The sequence below is a fragment of the Neovison vison genome, chromosome 13 (genome assembly GCF_020171115.1).
Source record: "Neovison vison isolate M4711 chromosome 13, ASM_NN_V1, whole genome shotgun sequence".
Classification (NCBI taxonomy): domain Eukaryota; kingdom Metazoa; phylum Chordata; class Mammalia; order Carnivora; family Mustelidae; genus Neogale; species Neogale vison.
This window is the reverse complement of record NC_058103.1, coordinates 71,763,163-71,776,098: the sequence shown is the minus strand read 5'-3', so window position 1 is coordinate 71,776,098 and position 12,936 is coordinate 71,763,163. Positions and strand designations below refer to the sequence as shown.

The following is a 12,936-nucleotide window of genomic DNA, read 5'->3' as shown; positions in this document are numbered from 1 at the left end:
CAAATCTTTCAAAATTCAACTCAAACCCCCTCTATGGATACTCTCTTTCTCCCTTTTATACCCAATTCTTCCTTCTCCATCCAATCAAACTAACCCTTAATCCTACTAAATATTTTGCAGCTTCTATCAGAGTACCCATAAGATGTTATGGGATGTATTTGTTTTCCTGTGTTCACTGACTAGACCATAAACTCCTTGAGATGAGTATCAAATCTCATTATGATGCATCTTTGTATCCCCAACCCAGAATGGAATGTACCATGCCTAAGAAGCATTACACATATATTTTTAAATAGTTACAATTCTTTTAATTACAAAAGCAACATAAAAATGCACAGAGTTGAAAATAAAAGGTTCCTTTAATATACCCACCCTCAGGAGATAACTATTAATCATATGTCGTACATTCTAGACTTCTTCCTATGAATATATAATTCACACAAAGAAAAAAATAATTATTTTCAATTATATTGAGTTGTTATAAGTACTGCACCTTCTAATGTAATATGTTATTTCTTTATACAAATATGTCATATTTGACCACCATCCTATTAATGAATATTCACACTCTTTCCAACTTTTCAATGGTTAAAAAAAACAACAGACATCCATTGTGCATCAGTGCAAATACTTATGAAGAAATTCCTAGAAATTGATACATATTTAGGATGTTGATAGGAACATGCAATACCCCTCCATAGTATTGTATTAGTGGTAATTAATCCTCCACCCTGAGTGTATGAGATTACCTTTTCCCTGTCCAATATTGGGTATTATCAGTCTTAAAAGTCCTTGCCAATCTGATAAGTGAAAATGGCACGTTATTACAATGTGCATTTCATAGGTTATTAATGAGGCTGATAATCTTGTATAAGGTTGTCAAGGAAGTGGGGGAGGCTCTTCTAAGCAAAACTGAATTTCTTTCAATAATGTCAAAATAATATGTTCTTATGCAGGAGTTGGAGATGAGAAGTAAGCCCTTAAGTGTTTTTTTAGTGGTTGATCTAAAGACTGCAGGAATATTGGGAATAAAGGGAAAATTGCTTCTTGATCGCTGTAAAAAATCTCTCAGTTCCAACTAGCCTAAGAAAAACAGAAGCTCTTTCAATCAAGTTGGATGTTAGTGAAGAATAACTACTAATGGGGTAGAGACCGTGACCTCTTGATAAAACTATGTATAGACAAAGCTTGTAGCTTGGCTACAAAACTGTGCTGAACAATTCAAATTTAATAAATATCTATTCCAGGCAGAGCAGATACTAAGAATGTAAATATCGCTAAGGCCCTGACCTCGAAGAGTTGCCTCTTTATGGTTTGTGGTACTATTATGTTATCCTAGCTAAAAATTCAAAGAATGATCCTTGAAATGACTGCCTTCAATATTCAAGAGATAAGAAGTTCATCTTTGGTCACTTCTAAGAATTGGCAAAAAACATTACTGCCTATGGGAGAAAGCAACAAATGCTATACACCTGGTTCTGCATGCTCCTTGTTCTTATACTATGAATACATACCCATACTATATGAAAGGTAGCTTGGTTCTCTTCATAATTAGTAACTCTTAAAATCATACAATCAGAATATCCTTTATGAATGAATCATTATTATTATTAAGCTCCTATGTTATTTTGAGATAGGGACCTTAAGTCTCCTGGCATTCTATCCAGGCCATTAATCACTGAAGTCCTTGGTGGGAAGAATCTAATCCACACAGGCAGATGTAGATAGACAGACATTCAAAAAGTCTGTTGTTAGAAGACAGAACAAGAGCCTTTGCCTCTGGATTCACACCCTTACCAAATCACAGGCCATAAACTGCCAGGGCCTAACCTATCTGAAATGTTCAAAAAAAATTGTTAAATATATTCTATAAACTTTAAAGCAATTCTATCAGGGTTATGTGGTGACATCCCCAAACATTAATAAGCAGGAAAAACATTTGTAAGTTGTACCTAAAACAGTCTAACATATTGGCATGTTTATCCTAACACCTAAGTCACTGTTGTCTACACAGATCCAATCATAGAACAGGGTTCTCTCTGCTAGAAGTTGGGCTGTGTTTATGATTTTCTCTAGCTGTACCAGCTGTACCAGAGGCTTCAAATTCCTCTAGTGTACTGTTTTTGTCTCCCCTCTCAGCTTCGAGCTCTCCTAGGTACTACTCCTAGGAGACTGTCTGTGTCTTACAAGTCTTTTAGCAACAATCTGCTGTTACTAAACTGGAGTCCTGTTGGGTAGTGGTAGGGTGTGGAGAAAGAAGGAATCCTTTCTAATCTAAAAATGTCATCTCTTGGGCAGCTGGGAGGTATAGCTGGTTGAGCTTCTGACTCTTGGTTTTTGGCTTGCATCATGATCTCTTTGCCCAGTGTGGAGTCTGCTTGAGATTCTTTCTCCTCCTCTATGTCCCTCCCACTTGTATGCTTGCTCTCTCTCTCTCAAATAAATAAATAAATCTTTAAAAAAAAAAATTTTTTTTTAACATATCCCGTCCTTCGAGCATTCTACCTATGAGTCCTATCTAAACCCTTTGGATTCCTATAACACTTTATTCTTATCCACTACATACCGTATCTCGTACATCCCATTAATTTCTTTCTTAGCCCACTTGTGAGCTCCTCTGGGGCAGTATTCGTGTTTTAGTCCTTTTTATATCCCAGAAGAAAGCACAGATATTCAATAAATATTGTTGGTTATAATGAAAAAGTTCTTTTCTTTCAATAAATTAAGGATTCTATGCCACTCTCTTCTTGCTTGCATGGTTTCTGATGAGCAAGCCACCGTAATTATTTTACTTGTTCCTCTATACTCTATAGTTAAGGTATTCTTTTTCTCTTCTGACTTCCCTCATGATTTTCTTCTTTGGTTTTCTGCAGTATGAATAAGTTATGCCTAATTGTGTTTGGGGGGGGTGGGGAGGAGTACTGTGGTAAAATGGGAAATATATATTTCATCTTTGTCCTGGTTCTTAGCACCGAACTCCACAAATCCTTGGAATTTCCTGAGTGATGGAACTGTCTTGTAATTCATAACAAGCCCCTTTCAACAACACCTGACCTTATGCTAATTAGGTGACTCTTGTGGTTCCCTAGAGAGGTTCAGGATTTGGGTTGGTTGCCAGAAAGACCAAGGCATGATCAGAAGGTTGTAACTTTCAGCACTCCACCCCCCTCACCTCTAGGGATGAGAAAGGTTAGAAACTAAGTTGAATCACCAGTGGCCAGTGATTTAGTCAATCATGTCTATGTAATGAAACTTCCATAAAAACTCATAAACAATGGATTAGTGAGCGGGTGGAGGTGCTAGGAAGGTGGCACTCATGGAAAGGGCATGGAAGTTTTGTGGTAGGTGCCCCTGTCTGCCCTGTGCATCTCTTCATTTTGCTGATCCTGAGTTGTAGCCTTTATAATAAACTGGAAATTATAAGTACTTTATTTCCCGAGTTCTTGTAAATTATTCCAGAAAATTATACAACGTAGTGGGAGGGGTCATGGGAACCTCCAAATATATAGTTGGCTGGGCAGAAATGTGGATGGCCTGAGTACCCTATTTGTGGCCACAATCTGAAGTGGGGGTAGTCTTGTGGGTTTGAGCTCTTAACCTGTGAGGTCTAAGCTAACACCAGGAACTGGTGTCAGAATTCAATTTAATTACTGGCTAACCAGTTGGTATCAGAGAACTAGAGAATTGGTATGGGGTGGGGGGATGGGAGTGGAATCACATATTTGGCACAGGGGAAAAACCCTCAGGTATTTATCTCTAAGCCTCCTGGATCTGTAGTTCAGTGTCTGTCATTAGTTTTGCAACATTTTCAACTGTTATTACTTCAAGTATTTCTTTTCTTTTCTCTCTTCCTCTTCTGGCATTCCAACTACACATATGCTACAACTTTGTATACTGTCCTACAGACTCTGGATGTTCTGTTTGTTTAATTATTATTATTTTTTCTCTTTGCAGTTCAGTTTGGAAAGTTTCTATTGATTGATCTTCAAGTTCACTGATTCCTTCTTTGGCAGTGTCAAGTCTATTTATGAGTCCATCAAAGGCATCCTTCATTTCCCTTACTATGTTTTTGATTTCTAGCATTTTATTTTGATTCTTAAGAGTTTTAATCCATCTGTTAATTTGCCCATCTGTTTTTGCAGGTTTTACACTTTTTCCACTAGAGCCCTTAACATAGTTCTTTTAAATTCCTTGTCTGATAATTTTAAAATCTCTCTTATATCAGAGTTTGGTTTTTGCTTGTTACTTTGTTTCTCTAGACTGTACTTTTTCTTGCCTTTTGGCATACCTGGTAATTTTTTGTCAATGTGGGACATGCTATATCAGTTGACAGGAAGTGAGGGAAGTAGGCCTTTAGAATAATGATTTATGTTCTTTTTCCACCATAGTGACTATAACATAGACAGAAGGTAGTATTATCTTTCATAATAAAGCATATTCTTGAACTTATTCATCATTAGTCCCTATTTGACGATCCACCTTCCTGGGTCTAAAACAAATATGTAGAGTCCCTCAGTTATTTTCCCAGGCTACCACTTGCAACAGTATCATTAAAGCTACCATGAAAGGTGGGCTCACACCACCAAAGTTACAGAGAGCAGTAAACTATTCACATTACAGACTAGCTGCTTTTCTTGTAACCCAAAATACTGATACTTGGTGAGGATATTCTCCAAAACTATATCCTGTAAGCAGATGAAACTGGGCCAACACTTTTGGGCCACTATAATGTAATTTAGTCCAGTGAAGTGAAATGCAGAAAAACTTAACACCTTCACTATAAATCATCACAGCCTATTTCGGGAGAAGATAATCAGCTCCATATTTCCAACATAAAAACTTAAAAATTTTTAAATTCAATTCATGACAAGGAAATCTCTACAGTTGGGTTCTTTCAGTTTTCTAAGCCCTGTTAAAGAAATAACAGTTCTTCACAGAGGCAGTCAAAGTTAAGTAACAAGTCAGCACCAAAATTTTCATATAGATTCTTAAGTGTAAAGGCCAATCAAAGTGTGAAGATGATCCTCTATTTCACTGACTTTTGGCAAAAGATTTATAAACTGACAAGAAGTGAGAAGAGCATGCTCAAAGAAAAGTTCTGGCTAGTTTTTTCAAAGTCACCTCTCAGATGGTGGAAGGAAAGACCAGTTGTTAACTTTAAAAATGAAGGAAAACACTGATATAATCCTACTGTTGTTCAAAGGAATATATACGTCCACAATCACAAAGAAGAGTGGAGCACTCTTCCTGTAAAATATCTTCTTCCTTAGCCATCAGTGTTCTAAATCCTGTTAAGTCACCTGTCTATTCTGTTACCACTATTAACATGTGCTTTTATGAGGGAATATAAGAAATCTCCAAGGGAAAGATTTCAGCTCTAATTTTATTAGGAGAAATAAGCCTAATTATGGATATGTATGGGTCTCTTTTCTTTCTTTCTTTCTTTTTTTTTTAAAGATTTTATTTATTTATTTGAGAGAGAGACCGTGAGAGAGAACATGAGAAGGGAGAAGGTCAGAAGGAGAAGCAGACTCAATCCCGGGACTCTGGGATCATGACCTGAGCCAAAGGCAGTCACTTAACTAACTGAGCCACCCAGGTGACCTGAGTCTCTTTTCAAAGAATTTTCCAGAGCCTTCAGTGAGTCAAATAAGACCTCAGATACAAATCTAGCTATCAGGCAGAAAAAGATTAATCTCTTGTTCTTTTGTTAAGTTGAGCCATACACTACATATCACAGGAGATGACTGTTGTCAAGAAACCATAGGCGTGTGGTTCAGTATCATCGACCAGACAAAAGCGCTATAAGTACTTTTTGGACCAGGTCAAGACACACCCTGCTACACTCACACAACAAGCATTTACCATGCCAGCACTTTCCCTCTTCAGTCTCATGCTGAGTGACTTCTGTTACTGGCCAAAGCCAGGCCAGTGTCACAAAGTTAAACAAGATGAAACATCACAAGAATTAAGAGCAACACAATGGCAGCAGGAAGTGATGTTAGCCATGGAAAGAGCTATTCACCAAGCATGAAACTAGCTCAAGAAGCTCTTCCAGTGTAAGAAATTTAAGGAATTAATTGATCAAACATTTATTGAGATATACATAATATATAAAACACTGTGCTATGCTCTTGGGTAAGGGACTTGGGGAAAGAATACAAAGATAGCTGAAGTGTGGTACTTACCTCTAAGGAGTACAGCATCTCAGAAGACAGTAACAAGGACAAGCCAGCAGTAACAAGGACAAATGGGAAAAATAGAGAAAACTGAAGAGGGAGATTGTTAATGGGCTAAAGAAGAACACAGCTGATCTTCCAATTCCAACTTGAAATGCAGTGATCGGCCAAATGAAGTGAGCCATGTAATCTGTTGAAACTAAAATACAGTGAACAAGATTTTCTCAGGTTACACACACTAATTCCCTTTTCTCACTATCTACCATTCACAATACTCGGTAAAGTAACTACTTTGACAACTCTTCCACTGTGGGCCTGGCTCAATGGAATTCAAGGGGAAAAGGGCATCCATTCAACTTGCTCTGGACAATCAGCAATACCTGCTAAACATTCCATGTAAGAATTACAGACATGAGGAGAAGGAAGGCAATACTAGGTAGGACTGCATGCTGGACTTTTGTGGCTGACTACCTAAAATAAATTTAAGGGGTAAATCCTACTGGATTAAGAATCATAGAGAAACAACACTTAAAGCCTATGTTCTTCTCAGCTCTTGAAAAAATCACTTATTGTTTAAGCAAGTTGACTTACATTTTTTGTTACCTCCAGCTGACAGTCCCATTTGTTTTTGTTGTTGTTTTAAACAACAATTCGTATTTTTTTTGAAGATTTTATTTGTTTTGAGAGAGAGTGAGAGAGCACAAGCAGGGGAGCAGCAGGCAGAGGGAGAGGGAGAAGCAGGCTCCCTGCAGAGTAGGGAGCCCCATGTGAGGCTCGATCCCAACCCTGGAGTCATGACCTGAGCTGGAGGCAGATGCTTAACCCAGGTGCCCTGATAGTCCCATTTGAAACATCTGGTCACCTAGAGTTGTTAGCTCTTTGAGGTTACAGTTCATGTTTCTTTCCTTTCTAGGTAGGCCTTGTAACACCTAGCACAAGGCAGGCACTAAAATATCTGAGGAGAAGAAGAAAGGAAGAACAACAGGGATCAGCTAGCACTCCTTGAACTCTGCCCTCAGCCATTAGGGGTACAAAAAGGCACAGATATCTGTAAGCAATGCATTGTGGGTGCAGTAATAAACTCACAGCAGGAACCTACAAGCACAATAACCACCATCATACAAGAGTGTGGATTCTGCCATTCAGGTGGAAACAACTGGGTCCAATATCCCCAGTGAAACAGAACTAAGGCACTGAAACTGTCGTCTTTGTGTCTCTCATTTACCACACATAGTGCTGTATTAGTTAGGGAAGACAACTCACTGCTCAAATAGACCCAAAAACGTATAATGGCTCAAACACCTCAGAACTGGGGGAAAGGATGAGGTGTTCCTCTTCCTCCCGCTGAAACAGGGATTGAGGCTGACGGGCTCATACATCTTCATCATGGTCACACTGTGGGCTAGAACTCAGTCATAAGGCTATACCTAAGTGCAAGGGAGGCTGGAAGATATATCCTTGTTGTGGGCTCAGGAAGAAGAAATCGTGGAATTCTGGTGGGTAACCAACAGCCTCTGCCATTGTATTATGTGGCTTTTCCTTCCTCTTCTAAGCTCTCCTTTGCTATACATATTATATAATATACACACACAGAATTAAATATATATATAGTAGTATATATACTTTTACATGGTAAACTTTGGTGCCATCTAAATAATAAATGCCCAGTACCTTTACACAAAGATGACTGAAACCTCATATTAAGGCCCAGATGATGCAGCTCTTGAAGAGGCTTTGCTTAGCTTCCTCCAAGACAGTCGCCTCCAGACGGAGGTAAGTCCTCCTGGGTCCACACTGCCATTAGGGCCCTTATCAAGATTCACCCAAATACTGCCCTCATACTGGGTTCATGTCCAAGCTGACAAATGCTAGTACAGCATATGAATTCCCATATGAAGGTTGGAAAATGCTAAGTATTTCCTTGAGACCCTAACTGATTCCATTTCTGGTTAAGAAGCATGATGTCTTACTCTGTACTTTTATCACGACAGCACCTGAAACTGGCTTCCTTCGGAGATCAGCCCTTCCCAAAGAAAGCACATTTCACTTTGACGGCATTTTACACATTAAGCAATGTATAGAAACTACGCTCTGCTGGAATGTGGACACTGTGCACTTGACTAACACACTCTCAGGTTAGCACAGCATACCTATCTCCCACAAGACCTGACTAAAAACCACACCTTGGCAAAGTGACAAACCAGCATGTTGTGGACCTTTCAGAGTTCACTTCAAATGTTAAATCACAAACGTGTAGATGACCTACCACACACAAGAACGTGAGGTCATATGCTCTTCTGGTAAGGTATTTGTGATTTACCTTGCTGTCCTCCACAATGCCTTGGATACACGATCATTCCATAAACATTTGCTCAATGAATACAGTCATTTTATGTTTTCATTAGTCATTAATAAGTCCTCCACATGTGCCCACCTAAGGAAACCCAGCTGTCTGACTCATGCCATGCACACCCTTGTTAACAGGTGTGGTAAATGCCGTGTGGCTGAGATAGCCACAGTGCTGGTGGTGCTTCTGGCAGCACAGTCAGTCACAATGTGTAAAGAACTGTGCTGTTTCTTGCTGGTGGGTCCCATCAGTTCACCATAAGGAGCACAAGACCCTTGGTCCTCATACGGGTCCCTTATCCCTTAGGACTCTTCCTACCTCCCATCCCTGTTTGGATTTCCTTCACAGTTCACATCTCCACCTGATGTGTTTAGCTTAGCTTATTTGTGGAAGCTCTGTGAGGTATGCTGTGCCCCACCCCCAACACTGCCTGCTACATTAGAAGTGCTCGGTAGACACCTGCAGAGGGAATGGATGAAATAAAGAAGATACTTGGATTCATTCCTTTAAATATGAAGATTTTAGCCACAAAATAAATTATCCCTGCAGTGCTTCAGAATATTTATTCTTTTTAGTAGTGAGACCATCTCAAAAAGAGGTCTCCTTGATAAGTTAGTTTTTATGTCATAGAGCAGGATTTCCAGAAACTCAAGTAGTAGTCATGCCATCTTAAGTCCCCAAATAAAGAAAGGAATCTTCAGGATTGGACTCCCTTTTGGCAGCCATTCACCAAACAAGAACCATTTCAGAGTCTTGCCCATGGAGCTAGCATTTGCACCCAAGGTGTGAAGCCAGACAGGGGGATGGGAAATTCCTTCTGTTTCAGAAAGAAATTTGCCTGAGCACCATAGGAACAAAATGATCAGACCCTAGACCCAGCTCTACTCATGGGAAATAGCCACAATTCATTTAAAAAATTTTTAAAAAGGGGGGGGGTCAAGTTAAAATACTCAATTTTCTGATAAATTACTTTAGGTTGTTAAGAAACCACTGACTGTTACGGAAAACAATATGGGAGTTCCTCCAAAAATTAAAAATAGAACTACCATATGATCCAGCAATTCCACTTCTGGGTATTTATTCTGAAGAAAATGGAAACACTAATCCCAAAAGACATCTGCAACCTCCACCCCATTTACGATAGCAAAAATTATTTACAAGAGCCCAAAATATGGAAACAACCTAAGTGTCCATCAGTGGATAAATGAATAAAGAAAATGTGGTACATATATACAATGGTATACTATTAAGCCATAAAAAGAAAGAAATCTTTCCACTTGTGACAATGTGAATGGACCTTGAGGGCATTATGCTAAGTAAAACAAGCAGACAGAGAAAGACAAATACTATATGATCTCACTTATATGTAGAATCTAAAACAAACAAACAAACAAAAAAAACTAAGCTCATAGAGAGAGCAGACTGGTGCTTGCTTGGGGGAGGGTGGGGTATAGGGTTGAGGAGGGTAAAATGAGTGAAGGGGGTCAAAGGGTACAACTTCCGGTTAGAAAATAAATAAGTTATGGGAGCTGTAATATACAGCATGGTGACAACAGTTAATAATACTGTATTGCATATATTTTTTTAATTTTTTAAGATTTTGTTTGTTTGCCACAGAGAAAGACAGTACAAGCAGGCAGAGTAGTAGGCAGAGGGAGAGCGAGAAGCAGACTCCCCACTGAGCAAGAAGCCTGACGTGGAATTCCATCCTGGGACCCTGGGATCATGACCTGAGCCAAAGGCGGATGGTTAACCGACTGAGCCACCCCACTGCCCCTCTATATTGCATATTTCTTATATGTCAATTATTCCTCTATAATAATGAAATAATATAACATATAATCTTTTTAAAAAATTTTTATTTATTTATTGGACAGAGATCACAAGTAGGCAGAGAGGCAGGCAGAGAGAGAGAGGAGGAATCAGGATCCCTGCTGAGCAGAGAGCCCGATGCAGGGCTTGATCCCAGGACCCTGGGATCATGACCTGAGCTGAAGCCAGAGGCTTTAAACCACTGAGCCACCCAGGTGCCCCAATATATAATCCTTTGAAATAGAATATCTCAGAAAGAGATCTCACAAGCCACTTGTATTAACTATATAATAATTATATAGTATATGAGTATATATTATATATAAGTACATATGTAGTTAATATAACAAAGAGCTCTTTAAAATTCTATTGAAAGATGTTAATCCAAATAAATGGAAAGCCAAAAGAAATCACTGAAACGTTATTAATTTGCTATTAATTTGCTAAGCTACTGCTTGATGAAACTTTAAAATCCACATTCTATTTAATTTTTGGCTTTTGGAGAATAGTCTCTAAATGGCAATACTGACCCTACTCATTCATTCTTCTGTTGACTCTCAAACAGTAATTAAATAACACTCCTAAAGTAATGGTAAAAGATAATCCCAGCCTTAAGAATGCGTAACAAAAGATATTTTACACAGTTTTTATACATACAGAACATTTTACACATCATAAGTTTTTAGAATAAGGGTGCCTGGATGGCTGGGTACTTAAGTGTCTGTCTTTCAGCTCAGACTGGGATCCATGTACCTGGCATCGGGCTCCCTGCTTGGCAGGAAGCCCACTTCTCCCTCTCCCACATCCCCTGCTGTGTTCCCTCTCTCGTCTCTCTCTCTCTGTCAAATAAATAAAATCTTTAAAAAAAAAAAAAGTAGTAGACATTAGGTTTTAACAATCCACGGAAAAATAGCAAAAATTTTAAATCACTAAAAGAAGAGCTGTTCTAACACTTTCCATCATACTTTTCTATCTTTCCCTGAAGACTTTCTGCAAATGTACTCTGGCCAAAAGGTTTGCTTCAAGGTTTTTTGTTTATTTTTATTAAGTATTACCCCAGTCAGTGCACGAGCCAGCCAATATGTATTATGCATTAAAGCCAATACTGGGCATGGAAAATTCTGAGACTTAGAACTTTCATGGCAAGTTACTGGATTCAGCAGCAATGTACTAAGGAAGGTCAGGAAGATCAGATCCTTTCTAGTTAACGTGTTTTGATTTCAGAATAACTCCACACAACTATAAAATTTTACAACACATCAAGTTAAGACAAGCAGCAATGAAAAAACAAAATTTCGAAGTTGTTCGATAAGTAGGTTTCAATATTTGAAGTTCTAAAACTGCAACTTAACATCTTCAGATCTTATTTGATTTCCTAGAGGTTTTTCTCTTAATCTCATTTGCAGATCACCTGGGTTCTTTGCTTTTCCATTTTCCTACTTGCCTCTCAAAGTAAAAAAAGTAAAAAAAGAATCATACAAATTACACAAAACTACATAATAAATGATCAAAACACATTTCTTTCTCAGACCCAAGACCTGAATTCCACAGAATCATGTAGCATAATCAGATGTGGAGAAAAGCTCTCTTCCCTTGGAGGAGCAGAAACCCAACAAGTCCGCTCCCACCAACTGAGGAACAGGGCATGGCACAGCCTCACTTACTCTTACACTCACTTACCTCAATACTTGGGTCTGACCCTCAGCTAAGCAGTGCCCATCTTCCAGTTTCACTGGTTTGTTTCTGGGTTCCAAAGCACCCGTATGTAGCCCCTTTAGCCAAAATGACACCACACGCACACACGTATTAAGAACCAAAGTAAAATACCAGAAATTTGTACATGACACAGTCCTAAATTTAGCAACAGTGAGTGCTACCGTTTGAGCTGCAAATCATGCAATGCCATTATTTATCTTTTCTAGAAAGAGTGGCACTCTCCAAAGAGAAATGCTATTCTGACGGGCTATTCCTAATCTCCAGATCAGCCTAACTGCAGCTAGGTATGAATTCTAAGGGATCTGATAGATACAAAACACAACAACTCCTAGCAGTGGCTCACTGATATCTGGCAAAGCTGGGAGGAGGTCTTCAGAGTTTCTGAGATATTCTGAAATAGGCTCATATCCTTTTGGGAATCATCTGTATAATTGATTCCACCTCCAAATGTATTCCTGGAATTGTGGGTTCTCACCATAGAGATTTTTATCCAAGGCAATTGTCACAAAGAGTTAAGTCATGGCTCACTTCATGACAGATACCCTTAGTTAGACTTTTAAGAGACTGACGGACTACTCCAAAATTGCCTATTAGTAGATACAGAGGAAGGACAAAAATAATCTAGCCCTCATTTTCACTTCAACAGAATTTTTTCTCTAGTAAACTCGTTCAATTAAAATCAATTCCAATGTCTACTTCCCAAGCCTTTATATTCTTTGCCCTGAAGAGAAAGAAGGCAATTATATGGACAAAACCTAAATTTTAAATCAGAATTCAAATTGCCTGGGGCTACTTCATATCTAAGTAAATAAGTAAGTGAGACATAAACTTATAAATAGTTCATACATATGTAAAACATGTTTTATAAAGCATTCACCTACC

The 12,936-nt window shown here is 38.6% G+C and overlaps 1 protein-coding gene across 2 annotated transcripts in view; it reads right to left on the bottom strand.

Moving 5' to 3' along the window:
• STXBP6 (syntaxin binding protein 6) overlaps positions 1 to 12,936 on the bottom strand; it is a 255,709-nt gene that overhangs the window by 198,300 nt on the left and 44,473 nt on the right. The window contains exon 1 of one of the 2 annotated variants that reach the window (XM_044231554.1): positions 12,019 to 12,036. The exons of the other annotated variant lie outside the window; for it this stretch is intronic. The gene's annotated coding sequence lies outside the window, so the exon portion shown is untranslated. Of the gene's footprint in view, positions 1 to 12,018; positions 12,037 to 12,936 lie in introns of those variants that run through there. 2 annotated transcript variants of the gene reach the window in all.